This window comes from Artibeus jamaicensis, unplaced genomic scaffold (genome assembly GCF_021234435.1).
Source record: "Artibeus jamaicensis isolate MK-2021 breed Jamaican fruit bat unplaced genomic scaffold, CSHL_Jam_final contig_1998, whole genome shotgun sequence".
Lineage (NCBI taxonomy): Eukaryota > Metazoa > Chordata > Mammalia > Chiroptera > Phyllostomidae > Artibeus > Artibeus jamaicensis.
The window spans coordinates 14,182,874-14,202,520 of record NW_026521407.1 but is presented as its reverse complement, the minus strand read 5'-3'; the positions used below and the strand labels follow the sequence as shown (position 1 = coordinate 14,202,520).

The 19,647-nt window shown below is 35.8% G+C and overlaps 1 protein-coding gene and 1 pseudogene across 1 annotated transcript in view; both read right to left on the bottom strand.

The window, feature by feature from the left end:
• The window catches only part of TLK2 (tousled like kinase 2), a 111,004-nt gene that overhangs the window by 80,844 nt on the left and 10,513 nt on the right, over positions 1–19,647 (bottom strand).
• On the bottom strand, positions 6,394–6,538 carry LOC119062728 (uncharacterized; annotated as a pseudogene).

The window sequence follows — 19,647 nt, the reverse complement described above, 5'->3', positions numbered from 1 at the left end:
TGACACCCAAAACATACTTCACAAACCAAAAATAGATAAAATGGGTAACATCACATTGAAAATCCCTGGGCACCAAAAAACATGATCAACAGAGTGAAAGAGCAACCCATGGAATGGGTAAAAATATCTGCGAATCATATACCTTAGGTTAAGAGGTTAGTATCTAAAACACAGAAAGAATTCCTACAATCAACAAAAACAAAACAAGCATACCAATTTAAAAACAGACAAAAGACTTGAATAGGCATTTCCTTAAAGATATACAAATGGCCAAGAAACACATGAAAAGATGCTACACCACTAATTAAAAATATGCAAATCAAAATCACAATGAGACATCACTTCATGTCACACTCATTAGGATGGCTACTATAAAATAAAACACAAAATAATAAATGCTGACAAAGATGTGGAGAAAACTGGAACTCATATGTACTGCTGGTTGTAATATAAAATGGAGCAGCCACATGGAAAACAGTATGGCAGTTCCTCAAAAAATTAAAAACAGACTTCTAGCCAAGATGGAGGTAGAAACACTGTACCTCCTCACACAACCAAATTTAAGGACAACAAAGATTTAGAAAAAAAAACAAGCAAAACAGACTGAAAATTGAACTGTACCAAAGTCCAACAACAACAACGAACCATTCATCCAGACCGGTAAGAGGGGTGGGGTCGGCGGCTGGGGGAGAGGGGTCTCAGCAGGGAAAAGAGGTGGCTGCCGGACCAACCCAGGCACACAGGCGGCGGTTGGCAGATCCCAGGTGTGGGGTGGCAACGGGCAGACCCAGTGAGGGCTCAAGGCAGCTGGCTGACCGCAGTCACACCTTCACATGCAGATAAATCAGGTGAAAAAACTGACAGTGAGCCCTGGCTGGTGTAGCTCAGTGGATTGAGCGCGGGCCTGCGAACCAGACAATCGCGGTTCGATTCCCAGTCAGGGCACATGCCTGGGTTGCAGGCCAGTTCCCTGCAGGCCAGTTCCCAGCAGGGGATGCATGAAAGGCAACCATACATTGATGTTTCTCTCCCTTTCTCCTTCCTTTCCCTCTAAAAATAAATAAATAAAATCTTAAAAAAAAACTGACAGTGAGACACTGTGAAACTCAGGGCCCCAGTGTCAGGAAGGAAATAAAGCCTAAAAGCACCGATTGAAAAAACTTTGGGGGATTGAGGTGCTGGGAGAGGCTCCCAGCCTCACAGGAGAATTTGTTGGAGAGACCCACAGGGTCCTAGAACATACACAAGCCCACCCACCTGGGAACCAGCACCAGAAGGGCCCAATTTGCAGCATAGGGGACCAAATTCAGAGAGTGGTCCCCTCTCTCGCCATTTCTCCTTCTCTGACCCTGCCCCCACATAGCGTCACAACCCAGCGACTGGGTAGACCTGCCTCAGTGAACACCTAAGCTTTCGTCCCTCATATGTAACAGGTGTGAATAGACCAAAACATTATGGCTCAGCAGAACAACTCAAAGCCCCAGAGCCAATACTTCTAAGCAACAAAGAGACAGCCAACTTATTAAATGCACAATTCAAAACACTGGTGATCAGGATGCTCACAGAACTAGTTGATTTTAGTTGCAAATTAGATGAAAAAATGAAGACTACACTAAGTGAAATGAAGCAAAATGCACAATGAACCAATAGTGATGGAAAGGAAACTGGGACTCAAATCAAGGGAGTGGACCAGAAGGAAAAAAGAAACAAACAGAAAAGAATGAAGAAACAAGAACTCAAAAAAATGAGGAGAGGCTTAGGAACCTCTAGGACATCTTTAAACATTCCAACATCCGAATTATAGGGGTACCAGAACGGGAAGAGGAAGAGCAACAAGTGGAAAACTTATTTGAACAAATAATAAAGGAGAACTTCCCCAATCTAGCAAAGGAAATACACTTCCAGGAAGTCCAGGAAGCTCAGAGAGTTCAAAAGAAGTTGGACCCATGGAGGAACACACCAAGGCACATCACAATTACATTAGCCATGATTAAAATGAAGGACAGAATTCTAGAAGCAGCAAGAGATAAGGGGACAGTTACCTACAAAGGAGTTCCCATCAGACTGTCAGCGGATTTCTCAAAAGAGACCCTATAGGCAAGAAGGGGCTAGAAAGAAGTATTCCAACTCATGAAATCCAAAGACCTACATCCAAGATTGCTCTATCCAGCAAAGATTCCATTTAGGATGGAAGGACAGATAAAGTGCTTCCCAGATAAGGTCAAGTTAAAGGAGTTCATCATCACCAAGTCCTTATTATATGAAATGTTAAAGGGACTTGTCTAAGAAAAAGAAGATAAAAAAGATGAACAGTGAAAGGACAGCAAACTCACAGTTACTAACAACTACACCTAAAACAAAAGCAAACTAAGTAGACAGCTAGATCAGGAGCAGAACCCTAGAAATGGCGATCACATGGAGGGTTAGCAACAGGGCAATGGGAGGAGGAGAAGGGGGTTGAAGGTACAGAGAATAAGTAGCATAGACGGTAGGTAGAAAATAGACAGGGGGAGGGCAAGAATAGTACGGGAAATGTAGAAACTAAAGAACTTGTGACATATGGACATGGACTAAAGGGGGGGATAGGGGGAAGAGGGTGTGCAGGGTGGAGGAGAATAAAGGGGGAAATGAGATAATTGTCATGGCATAATCAATAAAATAATATTTTTTAAATTAAAAAGAGAATGAGTATATGACACAGTAACTCCATTTCTGGGTATACTATATTCAAAAAAATTAAAAACATGGTCTCAAAAAAGAGATACCATATTTTTTGGACTATAAGACACACCCTCCCACCCCCTGCCATTTGGGAGGAATGATGGTTGTTAATGCTGCTATCAAGTTCTGTTTACATTTACATTGGTAAAATATGTTATTTATGTTATTAAATATTTCACCATATTTTTTGCTTCAAAAAATTTTCCACTATTTTCCTCCTATAAAGCCTAGGTGCATCTTACGCTCTGAAAAATACACTATTTGCAAACCTATGTTTGTAGGAGTATTATCATAAAAGCCAAAGAATGGAAGCAACCCAAGCGTCCACTGATGTATGTACGAACAAAATGTGGTATAGAACTGAATATCACTCAGCCTTAAAAAGGAAGGTAATTCTGACGCATGCTCCAAAATAAATGAATGTTGAGGACACTGTACTAAGTGAAATGAAGGGGAGATAAAAAGGCAAATACTGTATGATTCTACTTACTTGAGGTACCTAGAATAGTCAAATTCACAGAAACAGTAGGATAGTGGTTGCCAGGGATTGGAGGGAGGAACGAATGGGGAGTTGTTGTTGTTTAATGAGTACAGAGGTTCAGTTTCGGAAAATGAAAAAAGTTCTGGAGACTGGGTACAGAACAATGTGAATGTACTTAACACTAGTGAACTGTACTCTTAAAAACGATTACAATGGTGCTGGCTGGGTGGTTCAGCTGGTTGGAGTGTTGTCCCATACACCAAAAGACTGCAGGTTCAATTGCCGGTTGGGGCACTTATTAGGAGGCAACCATTCAATTATTTCTCTCTCCCCACCCCCTCCTTTCTCTATAAAACCCATAAACTTATCCTCCGGTGAGAATTTTTAAAAAATGGTTACAGTGGTAAGTTTTGTTACATGTATTTTACCACAATTATAACTAAAAAAAAAAAAACCTATTAATTATTGTTTTTAAAATTAAAGTTTATGCAAGTGCTTTATAAAGTTATTTATTCTTTTATTTGCAATAATTATAATGGGTAACACTTGCTATGCAGCACTTCTATAGGCTGGACATTCTGTATTAGCATATTTAATTCTCACAACTGATACAGAATTAGGCTCACACAAATGTACCCCACTGATTTTTGACAGAAGTGCAAAAGCAAATTGATAGCCTTTTCAACAAATGGTGCTAAAGCAATTTAGACATCCATAGTCAAAAATATGACCTTGACTTAAACCTCATACATTACTTAAAAAATTAACTCAAACAGGATCAAAAACTGCAATGTAAACCATAAAACTTTTTTTGGGGGGGAAGGGATAAAACTTTCACAACCTAGGCTACATGAAGAGGTCCAACACCAAAAGCTTGATACATTAAAAAAATTAATAAATAAAAACCTCATCAAGATTAAAAACTTTGCCCTGCTGGTGTGGCTCACTGGATTGGGTGCTGGCCTGCAAACTGGGGGCTCGCTGATTCGATTCCTGGTCAGGGCACATGCCCGGGTTTTGGACCAGGTCCCCAATATGGGGTTCAAAGGAGGCAACCACACACTGATGTTTCTCAAAAAAAAAAAAAAGATTAAAAACTTTTACTCATCAAAATACCCTGTAAATAGTATGAAGAGGCAAATCATAGACTGGAAGCAATATCTGCAAATCACATATCTGACAAAGGACTCGATATTAGACTATATAAAGAACTTAAAAATCAACATTTTAAATCAAATTAGAAAATGGCAAAAGTCATGAACAAACACTTCACTGAAGAAAATATAAAGATGGCTACTAAGCACAAGAAAAGATATTCAATGTCATTAGCCAGCTATGAGGGAAATACAAATTCAAAATACAATAAGATTTCATTACATACCTATAGGACTCTAAAACAAGTAACAGTGAAGACACTAAAAGCTGTTAAGCATGCGGGAAGACTGAATCACTCATACTTTACCATGAAACTGTAAAAGGCACAAACCATATGCAAAACCACTGACAGATTCTATTAAAACTAAAAATACACTCAACATAACAATTGTGCTAATAAACACATATGTTCCAGAGAAATAATGTACACACAAAAACATGTACGTAAATGTTCATAGCAGCTTTATTCATAATGGCCAAAAACTGGAAACAAACGTCCTTCAATGTGAATGAATGGTTCAACAAACTGTGGTATATCCATATAATGGAATACTAGTCAAAAATAAAAAAGATGCCCTGGCCAGTGTAGCTCAGTGGATTGAGCACAGGCCTGCGAACCAAAAGATCACAGTTCGATTCCCAGTCAGGGCACACGCCTGGGTTGCAGGCCAGTTCCCAGCAGGGGACCCAGGAGAGGCAACCATACATTGATGTTTCTCTCTCTCCTTCCCTTCCCCTCTAAAGATAAATAAATAAATCTTTAAAAAAAAACACAACTATTTATATATACAGTAACAACTTGGATGGTCTTCAAGGAAATAACACCAAGAAAAAAAGCCAATTTCAACAGGTTTTTTTTATATATTCATTTTAAATATATATTCTTTATTTTAATTCAATAAAAAAAATTTTTAAAAAAGGAGGACTGTTGGACATACAAAGTATTTTTCAGAAGCTGCTCTCCTCCTTCTGCTCTCACTGGCACTGAGTACGCGCTCTTGCTGTCGACTCAGTGTAGGTTTTTTTTTTTTTCAGTATACGTTCTTAAAACAATGAATTTATAGAGATAGAAAACAATTATGGTTGTCCGGAGTCAGGGTTTCAAAGGAGAGGGCTACAAAGAAGTAGCAGGAGAGAACCTTGTGGTGATGGAGCTATTCTACATCTTGACTGTGGTAGTGGCTACAAGAAGCAACACAGGTGATAAAACTGCACAGAAGTATGAACACATACACATACAATGCATGTATAACATGCAATCTGAATGAGTTCTATGGATTTTACAAGTGTCAGTTTCCTCATTTTATTGGGTTGGCCAAAAAGTTGGTTTGGCATTTTTTGTAAACTGGCTCTAATAGTGCTTCATTGTCTAACTTCGTTACAAACAATTCTGTTGGACTGTATTGTCACAGCTGTCGTATTAGCAAGCATTTAAAAAATATTTATCAAAATTGGTGAATTTTTGTGTAGCCATTTTCACATCAAAGATAAAAGAAAATAAGCAACATTTTTGGCATATCATGCTAAAATTTCAAGAAATTTTTATATCAAGAAAGGTAAAAATGCAACTGAAATCCAAAAAAAGATTTGTGCAGTGTATGGAGAAGGTGCTGTGACTGATCAAATGTGTCAAGAGTGGTTTGCAAAGTTTCATGCTGGTGATTTCTTGCTGGATGATGCTTCACGGTCAGGTAAACCAATTGAGGTTGATAGTAATCAAATCAAGACATTAACTGAGAACAATTAACATTACAGCATGCAGGAGAGAACTGACATACTCAAAATATCCAAATCAATAAACTTACTGGTGAAGATGAAAAATGTGTCTTTTACTTTACAGAAAAAAAACCATATGGACTTTTTTGGCCAACCCAATAATACTGTACTATAATTACATGAGATGATGAGATGCTCACATCAGGGTGGAGGGGTGCATGAAACCTCCCTGTACATTTTTTCTGCAATTTCCTTTGAATATGTAATTATTTTGAAATAAAAAGCTTTTTTTTTAGTTTTAGTTTTTTGTGTGTGTTTTTTTATGTGCCCCAGGCATGAACCAGCTCTGGCCACCAATGCAGGCAACAAACTAGGATGAACTAAGGACTGTACAACTGCTTTGCCCCTGACTGATAGAAGAGCAACACCACCAATCAGGTGTGTTCTTGCCCATTGCCAGGGGGTGTTTTAAAGTTTTTGTTTTTTATGTATTATTTACTTGCTATGCTATTATTTAATACGGGAATTATCTATTCCTTAAAAGGTTAGGAGACTGCCAGTAACTAGGGAGTGGATTTTTGCCCCACTCCAAGTAATAAGAGCAAATGAAGGAGGAAAAAATAGTTTTATAATCACCTACATTTTTCCTTGTTTATATATTTCAGTCAACATTAATTCCTATTACTTCTGAGTGAAATTATCTACTTCACTGAAACTTTGATAATATCATATAACTAACAACATCCATTTCCAGTTATTTCTCTTTGTAAGCCCCCACTATCTTTTTTATAACCTTTTCCTCCCTCCATTTTCCCCTTTGTTTCCTAATTTTCCAACTATGAATTGATGAATTCCTACTCTGCTGTTTTGCTGTATATTTATTTCTTCTTGCAATTTTATTATTTTACCCCTTTCTTGTTTCTTTTTAAAATTTTTTTCCTATAACCTTAAATTGAATGATACATTCATTCTCTTATATGGCATTTAATTACATGGTATTTTCATTTATCTTATTTTTTAAGTAAAACAGTCTATTACTTGATAATTGACATACGATAGCTATTTAGGAGAATGTTCACTAACATCTAAGTCACTGTAGAGAGGAAGCTGTCCATTAAAAAAATCATCTCAATCTCAAGAAGCCAGTAAGAATTTTTAAAACAAAGTATGATAATAATTTAGTCTCCTAAGAAAGCCCCATTTTCTATACCAACATTTAAACTGTTTACCCTGTCTCCTGCTACTACTGATTTTTTAAAGTAAAAAACAAAATGGACAGTTTAAAAAATAGATAACAGCCAATTTTCTTAAGAAGACTTTGTGGGTAAGTTATAAACCCATAAAAACTGAGGTTCAGATACAAATAATGACAACGAGCCTTTAGCACGTGAGTAAAACTCATATAAACTAAAAAAAATTGTACAAGTAAGAGCCAAAGGTTAATCTTTCACTCCTGTAAAAGTTTAAATATCAAGATTTATTGGGTTTGTAAAGTCTTCATTTCCTCTTTTGGACTCAAAAGGCATCTTACAAGGGACTGAGAACAGTGGGCAGAAGTTGAACTCAGGTATAAAGGAGCACAGCTGACAACAGAGCCGAACTACCTGCAGTAGTCAAGATACTCCATTAAAGGCCAGACCTTTCTGGAAAATTCAAACTAAGGGTCTCTATAATTTTTTTAGTCATTAGTAACATCACTTTTTCACACCACAGCAGTCAAATCAGTGATTAGGACGGTCTGATTCCCGGAGACCTATCATGCTGGCTAGTTGATCATAGCATTCCTAGGCAGTGAAATAGATGGGAACATCTACTAAACTCTTTTTTTCCCAGTTAAACAATGGTTTTATTGATTGAAACTCTTAATTGATCTATAGACAGGTGTAAGTCAAGTGAACAAGAAACTAAATCTGCATCTTTAAAAAGACAGACTCAGGCCCTGACTGGTATAGCTTAGTGGGTTCAGTGCCATCCCCCCAAATCAAAAGCTCAGTTTGGTCAGGGCACATGCCTGGGTCCCCAGTTGGGGGTGTGCAAAAGACAACCAAATGGATGTTTCTCTTCCTCTCATCTCCCTCCCATCCTTTCTCCATAAAAAATAAATAAATAAAATCTTTTTAAAAGAGAGTCCACCCCCTTAATCAATCCCAAGATTTGAGACCCAGAACCCTTTGAATGACCGGTATCGTTCACTACACTGCCAAAAATTTACACTGTCTTTCTCCCAGCCTTTTACCAGGGCGACTATACTTTAGAGAAAATGGAATAAAGACTTTTCAAGGATTACCAGATAGATACTGGCTCTGAACTGACACTAATTCCAGAAGACCCAAAATATCACTGTGGTCCTCCCAGTCAGAATAGGGGCTCATGGAGGTCCGGTGATCAACAGCGTCTAACAGTGGGTTCAGTGGGTCCCTGAACCCACCCTGTGGTTGTTTCCCTAATTTCAGAATGCATAACTAGGACACACACTCAGGACCTAGCAGAATCCCTGCATTACTTCCTAAATGACTCCCATTTGGCAGACAGCACTGTACCCCTTTAACTTAAAAATCATCACCAGCAACGCCCCTCAAGAAAAAAATTGTCTAAAGAAAAGAAATGGGACTTATTTTAAAATTGTCAGCACTATTTACAATAGTGCTCTAGCCCAGTACTCCCGGCCCAGTACAATTTTTATAACTATTAAGTCAAGGTAACTGATAACCAACCTTAATATTAACTAATCTAGAAAACCAGAAATGTTCAATGGAAATCAACTGGCTTACTTCTAGTAACAGTAGCAAACATACTTGTGTGGCAAAGAGATAGTGATAAAGCCCATTTTTTAAAAATTTACTGTCTGCAGAGTGAGGGGGGGAGAGAAATAATCCATTTGTTGTTCCACTTACTGACACATTAATTGGTTGATTCTTGTATGTGCCCTGACGGAAGATTAAACCCATAACCTTGGTGTATCAGGATGACATTCTAACCAATCTACCCAGCAAGGGCCTGAGGTCCACTCTGACTTCCATTTAATCTTGACCAAAGTGGTACAATTTTATTGTATTCCTGAAACTAACTTCACATTGTGTGTCACTTATACATCAAAATAAAAAGTGCCAGCACCCCCCCCAAAAAAGATGGGAATAATTTTAAAATTTAAATGATTTTGTGTTTTAATAAGCAAACAAAAATATTACAGTATACTGTCAATAATATCCTTAACTCCCCTGAGCAAGTGGCTCAGTGGATTGGATCACTGTCCTGTGCACTGAAAGGCTAGGGGTTCAATCCCTGATTAGGACACATGCAGGAAGGTAGCCAATCAATGCTTCTCACTCACAGAGATGTTTTTCTCTCCCCTTCCTCTCTCTCTAAAAATCAGTAAACATATCCTCAGGTGAGGATTTAAAGAAAAAAAGTCCTTAACTAATATGAATGATTTTTAGTAATATTTCAGCCAGGCCAAATCCTAACTGTGATTTAATAACATCCATTTCCAAACTACAAGCAAGCCCAACAATCAGAACATGAAATACTTTAACTGTCTTTTCTCCTGGAAACCTGCCTACAGAAGTTTCTAATTACTCAAGATCTGGTGTATATGTATCAAAAAGTCAAACAATAAAATGTTCACAAAGACAGGGAGAAAGCCTAACCCTCATGCACTACTGGTGGGGATGTAAAAATGGAGCAGCTGCTATGGAAAACACTGGCAGTTCCTCAAATGGTTATACTAATACCTGAAAAGGCAGAGAGATCCTTAGTTTTACATTAGGTCCAGCTTTTAATGGAGTATCTCTTAACCATAAGACCCAGCAATTCCACTCCTAGGAATATACTCAAGAGAAATGAACATATATGCACACACAAAGACATGTACATGAATGTTCACAGAACCATTATTCATAATAGCCAAAAAATGAAAACAACCCCAATGTCTACCAACTGAAGAATAAACAAAATATGGCATAACCATACAATGAAGTATTATTTGGTAATTTTTTTTTTTAATGGAGTTTGGCCCTGACCCATGTAGCTCAGTTGGTTGGGTGTCTTCCTACAAAGCAAAGAGTCACCAGTTCAATTCCTGGTCAGGGCACACACCTGAGTTGAGGGTTTGGTCCCCATTCAGGGTACGTACGAGAGACAACCAATCCATATTTCTCTCTCACATCAATGTTTCTCTCCCTCTCTCTCTACCCTCCTGTCTACAAATAAATGAATGAATGAATGAATATATTTTTAAGAAATGAAGTTCAGAAACATGCTATAACATGAATGAGCCTTGAAAACATAATGCTAAGTGAAAAAAGCCAGTTATAAAGGACCACATATTATATGATTCCATGTACTGGTACATGACATGTTCAAATTAGGCAAATCTATTCATGAAAAGATCAATGGTAGCCTAGAGCTGAGAAGGATGGGGGTTTTGAGGGTGACAGCTATGGCATAAGAGTTTCTTTCTTCTTGAGGTGATGAAAATGTTCTAAAATTTGCTGCAATGGTTACACAATTCTGTAAATATACTAAGCCACTGAACACTGTATAGTATGTGAAATATATCTCAATAAAGCTGTTAAAAAGATCCAGTGCAATTTTGCTGAACACAGGAAGTACTTACAACCATGGCACAGTACCACTATCTTGGTAAATAGAGAAGAACACACATAATCCTTCCCTCCAGCACTTCCCTGTAAAGGATTTAGGTTACTGGTTTCTCCCCCTAATTTTCCAACCTTTATCTCATCCATTATTTCTTAAAATGAATGACAAAACACTGTTCTACAAATGTATTTACAGGATGATTATTTACAGAACAGTGAATCTACACTAGGTCTACACACAGCAACATCTATTTGAAATCAGTGTTGTATGTTTTACAATGGGTAAGTATGTATGCAATTGAGTAAGTACAGTATCTTAAAAATCTATAAAAATACCAAACTTCTGAGCACTATTACAGTCCTCAGTATTATAAAAGTATGCATGCATTCCTTATAAGCTGAAAACCAATCATTAAAAATAATAATCCTAAGGAAAAGAAGTATCAGTTCAATAAACACAGAAACAACAATCATATGGATGTACTACTATAGGTTCCACTACAAAGCTAAAAATTTAGCCTTTAACCATTCTTATGCTAAAAAAAACTCTCCTTTTTTATAGATTAAAAACTAAAATTCAGTATTTACAGATCAAGAGATACTTTATACAAAATCCTACTTTATACAAAATTCACAGTAAAGACAACATAGAAAAAATGGTCATAAAACTAAGAACAAAAATGTACATAATCCAGACTTAAAATATTCAAAAGGTACACAACCCTGAAGAAAGTTTGGTGGCTGTAAGTTTAAGTTCCTGGCTTTTACGGTTTTTGAAAGATTAATTAATCTGTGAGAAACAAACCCACTGCCACTTCCTACAGGAAACAGTTAACAAGATTCCTAGTAAGAGAACAATATATTGGTATAATGACAGAGACAGGAGTCTAAATCACAGTTCCACGACTCACTTATTTTGATACAATCTACAGCAAGTCAACTGCTCTCTCTGAGCCTCAGTTTACTCATCTATAAAAATCCAGAAAGACATCATTAATGTTCTTTATGCCCCCCTTCAAGGGCTGGAGTATAAGATGGTAATTTAAGTTTATATAATCAGTGACTCTACCTTTTACACACACAACTTAACTGTTTCCAGTTTCCACCTATCTGGTTAGGGAAAACACAGTTGGAAGATTTTCCACCAAAGCACGGCAATCTCATGTGTTCCAATCCAAAAATTACACTACTATACAATCATCCAGGGCGGTAGCACATTTATAACCTATACAAAGACCTCTAAAGACCATTGTTTTCCAAAGCACATAGTTCATGGGTCAGAGTTAAACTAACATGGCAATTTAAATAGGTTGACAATGACTTGGATTCAAGTGTATTAAAGTCACTTTAAAAGTGGTGTCTTGATATATCAGCTATGAGGAGTATCATTAATCATATCACCAACAGTTTGTTTTTTCTTCTGAGAGACTTGCTTTTAAAATAAAATAAACATAAAAAGTTAGCACTATAAAAATTTATCTCACTTACTTGCATTTCCTGAATGAGAAACAATGGGATGGCCCGGGGATGTGACCAATAGAAAAATGACTGAGAACAGCTGGTACCTACCAACAGTTTAAAGTCAGATAGGTGTGGGACTGAACCACTGTATGAAACAGGCAAATCACTTAAGCTCTATGAGCTCTGGTCTTCTCATCTGTGATAAAAGAGGAAAAACCACCCACCTTAGGGATATTGAAAGGATTAAATAAAATAATACTATATACTGGGGTGGGGGTAAAATAATACCTGAAATATAGCTGGTGCTCAATGAAGATTAGTTACCTCTTTCCCACTATATAGGAAGAAATATGGGAGGATATGCATGAACCACTGTTTATATGAAATTTTAACCAACCAAGCCAACTGTCAAACATGTATTAGAATAAAACAGCTTGTTCCACATAGAAGCCTGATTACCCAACAAGTCACGATATTTAAGATGTAACTAAAAAGGAAAACGCTTTGAACCATTCATCTAAAATACAAAATGCTAAACCAAAGCTAGAAATTTACCACCCTGAAACTATATTTCTCCCTTCAATCTCCACTAGATTATTAAATTCATGAGGGCAGAGAATCATTTCTTTTCCCCACTACTATATCCCTAGCACACTTACTATTACATAATAGGTGTTTAATAAAGGTGTGCTCACAAAAAAAAATCAGTCTTCTTTAATTCTTTGTACCTCAGTGTCCTCATTCTCAAAATGCAAATGCAAGGTAACTCCTATTACAAAAAAAAAATCTAAGAAACATTCTCACTATTCTGTTCCTGGGAATATTTGTAAAATTTATACTATTTGGTGCTATTATAAATAGTGTTGCTTTTTAAATTTCAATTACCAACAGTGCATTATTAGTGTATAGACATACAACCGATTTTCAAATATTGATCTTGTACCCTAACTAAACTTAAACCCTAGCAGCTTTTTACTGTTTATTCTGAACTTCATACATTCACAACCATGTCATCTATAAGATACTTCTAAAAAACAAATAAAAACACAGTTTTACTTTTCCTTTCCAATCTGTAAGCTTATTCCTTTCATCTGTCTTAATTCACTGGCTATAACTTTCAGAACAGATTCAACAGAAGTCGTGAGAATGGCTACCCTTGACTTGCTCTGGACATTAGATTGAAAGCATTCAATCTTTTACCATTAACTATTAGATTTGCTGTAGGTTTTTCACATATGTCTTTTAACACACTGAGGAACTTCCCTTCTATTCCTAGCTAAGAGCTTTTATCACAAATTAGCATGGAACTCTGTTCAAATGTTTTTTATGCATCTATTACTAGGTCATTTAGCTTTTCTCTTTTATTCTATTAATATGGTAAATTACATTGACTTTTAATGTTAAATCAACCTTGCAATTGGGATTAAACCTAATTGGTCATAATGTAATACACACACACACTGCTAGATTCATTATGCTTATTTTTTATTAATGATTTTTGCATGTCTTTTCATGAGAAATATTGAGTTATAGTTTCCTTTTTTCCTATTGTCTGGCTTGGTATAAAATGATGCTGGCCTCATTAAGTGTTTTCTGAAATTTGTGAAAAACCTTTCCTTAAATGTTTGCTATAAACCACCAGTAAAGCCATGTGGATCTGGACTTTACTTTGTGGAAAAGCTTTTAATTACAAATCTCGTGTCAATAATAAATACAGTGCTATTCAGATATGCTTTCTATTTCATTTATTTCAGTTATTTCTCTCCTACTTGAAGTTTGCTTCAGTCATTAAACTTAGACCTTTCTTTTGAAGCTAAAAGTTTCCTTCCGAAGCAGTACTTACCTGTGCACTGCACAGATTTTAATATATCATGTTTTCATTTTCACTCAGTTCAAAATATTTTCTAACATCCCTTGTAATTTCTACTTGAACTTAAAGATAATTAAGAAGTATGTTATTTAACTTTCAAATATTTGGCAATCTTGCAGATATCTTTTTGATTTCTCATTTACTTCTATTGTAGTCAGAGTAGTATTCACTATATGATTCCAATCCTTTTAAATTCATTGAAACATGTTTCACAGTCCAGCATAAACTCTATTTTGGTAACTGTTCCATGTGTACTTGAAAAGAATGTGGGCACAGAGTTCTATAAATGTCAATTAGGTACAGTCCATTGACAGTATTATCCAAATCTTCTATACCCTTACTGATTTTTTTTGCATACTTGTTCTATCAATTATTGAGTGATAATTTTGCAATTTCCAACTAAAATTGTGACCTTGTCTATTGCTTCTTTCAACTAACAGTTTTTGCTTCCCTATGTTATTAGATATATACTCATTTAGGACTACTGGGTCTTCTCAATAAATTGATCCTTTTTTCATTATGAAATGTGCTTTGTTACCCTTCATAATATTTTCCTTGTTCTGAAGTCTCCTTAATACAAATATAGTCACTCCAGGCTTATTGTACCTTGTGTTTATATAATACCTTTTTCCATCCTCTTAAATATAAAGATACTGATCAAAAAATAAAGTGGGTTTGGCCCTTGCTGGTGTAGCTCAGTGGATTGAGCGCGGGCCTGTGAACTAAGGGATCGCGGCTCAATTCCCAGTCAGGGCACATGCCTGGGTTGCAGGCCAGTTCCCAGCAGCGGACCCATGAGAGGCAACCATACATTGATATTTCTCTCCCTCCCTCCTTCCCTCTCCATCTAAAGATAAATGAATAAACTCTAAAAAAAATAAAGTGGGTTTGTTGTAGAAAACATATAGTTGGATCATATAACAGTGATCTAACCTGACAATCTATTTTAGTTAGAATGCTAGACCATTTACAATTTATTTAATTATCAATATATTTGGGTTTAAATAGACCATATTGTTAATTATTTTTCTATTTGTCACATCTTTTTGTTTCCTCTTCCTCTTTCCTTCCTTCTTTAGGACTGAGGTATATTTTTTAAGTATTCCATTTTATCTCTGTTAAGAAAGTATTAGCTATTATCTCTGTTTTGTTATTTTTCTAGTGGTATGCATACTTAATTTATCATAGCCTACTTCCCAATAATCTGATTATCTGAAATCAATAACAGAGCAGATCTTAGAACCTCACTGTAATCAAAGGTGGTTAGTAAAAACAGAATGCCATTATATAGCAAATGTCACCATAAAAAGTCCTAAGAATAGCCCATAACAATTCTGTTCTAAGCTTCTATTTCAGAAATAAATAACACTTTGGCTAACTAGTTAAAATAAGTTACCTACAACAAATAATTCTGCACAACAAATGGTTCCTCTAGTTCTGTTCCAGAATAAGTAACAACCTAATTTTTTAAAAATTTCCTACTGAGTGCTATGACCTTCTAACTTTTGTTCCAGTAGCTGGCATGATCTAGCTCAACTTTTCACCTCAACTTTTCCCTACATAAAATATTCCAAAAAACCTTTAGAAAAATCCACTCAAAACAAGCCACCAAATAATAATACAGTATTTTAAAAAGAGAAGACTAAGTATACCCCATTAACTGTCTCTAAATAAATTAAAGCTTTTAACTTTCTAATTCATTATACAGAGCTCCTATTTTTTTCTCCAGGAGCTCCAGAATTGTGACTTTCAATAAAACATGTATTACAAATTAATTCCATTAACCCAAAATATGAAGGCCCTATGGAATCGGTTATGGTGGAATTTTATCTGTAACAGTACTTGTAGGAGAAAATATGAGTCCTTATCTAAATCTTGGAAAATACTCTTATCAATAGATGTTACACTGACTCACACACACAGAACTCGAAAAGGCCTTGGAGGTTATCTGGTAGAAAGGTTCATTCGTTGGATTCCCAATAAATCCTAAAGGTCATAATAGGGGTCTCTGAACTATTTTTCACCTACACAGCCTATTTAAAATGCCAAATTGACTTGACTTTAGCTATTATCAACTCTATATAATAAAAGGATTTCAACTCCATGCAGTAAAATTTACCTCGTACCACATAAATTCAGTTTAATAGGGAAAAAGGTCTTTTGCAACATACCTACCCAAGAAGTGAAAGGAAGAATAATAAAAGGTTGGGAATTAGATTTAGTCCCATCTCCCATATAATAATGCTCCATACAGTATCTCCAATAATTATGTACTTCAATGTTTCTGCTCAAATACTTCCTACAGAAGAGAAACACTATACAAAGAATTGTGTCCTAATTTGAGGCAACTAACTGCCAGACAGTGCTTTTAAAATCTATTTTGAGCCACAGAACTTTGAAGAATGTAATGAAAAATGTGGTCCCTCCCCCCACAAAAGACACATCCATAAATTTACACAAATGCTTGCCTATCATTTTACAAGGTTCAAAATCTATATCTGTCTATAGACTGACTCCCTGGCCGTACTCGACCATGGAGAAGCAAATATTCATTGAGAGAGGAATATCCTCCCCTCTATGGAGAAACATGTGGCTACAACTACCAAAATTACAAATACTCATTTCCTTTGACACAGCAAATCCACTTCTAGGGATTAATCCTGTACATATATGTAAACATGTGAAATGACCTTATATACAAGGCTATTTGATATAAGCCTGCTTATGTCAACAGAACACTGTGTATCATTGTCAATCAACAAAAAACAAACAGGTTAAATTTTGGTTCAGCAGCATGGAATATTAAGCAGCCTTGAAAAGAAAAGACAAGGAAGCTTTATATGTAATAACATAAAACAATTTCTAAATTATTTTATGTACAAAAAGCAAAATATACAAATGTATATGTTTGTCTTTATATTTTAAAAATGGAGGGAGTGAATATACATGCATTTGCACATAAATATATCACACGAATATCAAATATTTATGATATTATTACATATATAATATACATATATTTGAAAAGTATAAGAAACTGTTAATAATAGTGTGTCCAAGGAGGGAAAGCAAATGGATATAAGAAAGGCATAAGAGATGTTTCATTATGTTATCTCAAATCTTTTTAATTTTCTACTATGTGGCTATATTACCTAATTAAAATTAATTCTTTAAAAAATAACCTCTGCCCTAGACCCTAAGAAGTTTTGCTAAGCTTCAAAACCAAGCTATTAAATACTATTATTCTATGACTTATTCAGAATTTATTCTATGATTATGATTTATTGATTCTATGATTCTATGATTTATTATTCTATGATTTATCAGAATTTTTCTTAGGTTGTTTGTCTACAGTGATCTTTCTGAACAACACAGAAAGTCTCATCCTTCTACACACCATTTGACCCCCTGAGCAAATTAACTATACTCCCTTCTTTTAGGCTTATAACACCTTATAACACCTTCACATCTCCATATCCACCCTCAGCTGTGTGCCACAGTGAATGCACCTAATGTCACTATACACTCAAAAACTGTTAGAATTGCCCTGGGTGGTATGACTCAGTTGGCTGAAGCGTCATCTCGTAAATTGAAAGGCTGAGGATTTGATTCCAAGTCAGGGCATGTGCCTAGGTTTCAGGTTTGTCCCCAGCTGGGGCAGTTGGGGCACACATGAGAGGCAACTGATGTTTCTCTCCCTCTCTCCCTTCCTCTCTAAAAATCAATACACAGGTCCTCAGGTGAGGCTTAAAAAAATGGTTACAATGGTAAATGCCATGAATATTTATCACAATTAAAAAGTGAAGTCTAATGACAACCTCTTTATCTCCCTCATCTAGTTAGAATTAGGAAATAGAAATCACCCTTTGTTTCAGAATATTTCTAGAAAAATGTTCCACTTCTATATTCCTTTCAGCTGTCTTCAGAGTATACTTAATGGACAGAACAAGATACTTTTCTTGTTCCTATGGTATTTGCAACCAAAATTCCCCAAAGCCTATACGTATGTGTGTGTGTGTATATGTATATGTGTGTGTGTGTGTGTGTGTGTGTGTGTGTGTGTGTGTGTGTGTGTGTGTATATATATATATAGTGGAAAGCTTAGGAAGGAAAGAATTTTGGCACAATTTTTTCTAGCCTTTGTTCTTGAGGGTTTTCTATTTCATACCACTACTCAATCTTTAATAGTATTAATACCTAAATGGATTTTGAGTTTTATTTCCCCCTATCTCAAAGATTGTTCCTCCTTTTGGTGTAGTTCATCAGAAATTTTTTTAAAAAATTGGAAGTGCCAGAGTTAAACTGACTTATATGTCATATAGCTAATTAACTTCTTTTATCTCAGTATACTACACTTTGCAGTATATGGAGTTTAAAAAAGTTAAAATATGACTATAGTCAAAATTCCATTTTAGCTGTGCATCTCAAATTGCACAGGAAATTATCAATTAAGCTTCTAAAACTATCAAAAATAACCAAAATTCTCTCTGCCTATGAGAATTTAACTGTAAACATTTCTCAGTACAAGGTACACCTGTGAGAGGGACAATCTCTCATATTTGATGATTAATGCAACATTACTGTGTTCTACTCCTAAACAGTAAAGAAAAGATTCTAGAAAACTAATGTACTGGAAGTAAAAGGGAAAAAAGCAAAGAGCTGGACTTAGTCATGAGAACCGCAGAGAACAGGCAAAACTAATATGCCAAACAGAGAAGAAGAGTTTTCCCTGATACTCCAGAGCATTCAAATTGTTCTAATCTGCAAAGAAGTGTTCCTTGGTGGAAAGCAAGAATCCAAACTATGAAACAAGATTTCTCATAAAAGGCTCAATAAGGGCAAAAACCTGAGCAGGGTGCAGGCAGGTGCTAGGACAAATAACCCTACAGTAGAGGCTCTATGGCACCACAGTAAGGCAAAATGCTACCTCCAAATGAACCAAAGAGAACAGAATGATGGGAAGAAGAACCCTTCTGCCAGCCAAAATAACAGGAATGTTATTTGGTTTTATATGTGCCTAAATTCTAAGGAAGGAATATCTAGGACTAGGAAAAGTCAAGACTTCTTCTGGATTAGAAAAATAGAGCAAGTGCACTGTAAAAAGTCAAAGAGAATAGCGTAAGAAGCCTTTAAACATGGCTAAGACAAAATGAGAAAAACACACATGCAAAAAATAAACAGAGCTAACATAGTAGGAAGCAGATGCTAACTAAATGCATCCCATCACAGCTAGTAGTAGTAAGAACCAAGTCAAACCTACCGCAAAGAAGGAGCTAATAATTTGAGACACAGATATGGTAGAAAGAAAGAACAAAAGTGACCAAGTCAAATTATCCCTAAACTCCGGTTTCAAATAAGAAATCATTTATACTTTACTTGTTTTCCTTCTCTTTGCCTTTCTTAAATGTAAAAAAAAAAAAAACTATTCTAATTTAATCTTTGTTTAACTAAAAGTAAGCAGAAGAAGAAATAAATGACTCCAATGGTCAGGAGTAATAAAAATGACAACACCAACCACACACAGGATGGGAGGAAAAACAGATGAGAAGTGAAAAATCACCAGGGGGGAAGTAGATAAGAATTCTTTACTCACTGTGGCACAAGAATTCATACACACTTTATAAGTGTTAAATAGTCTCATATTA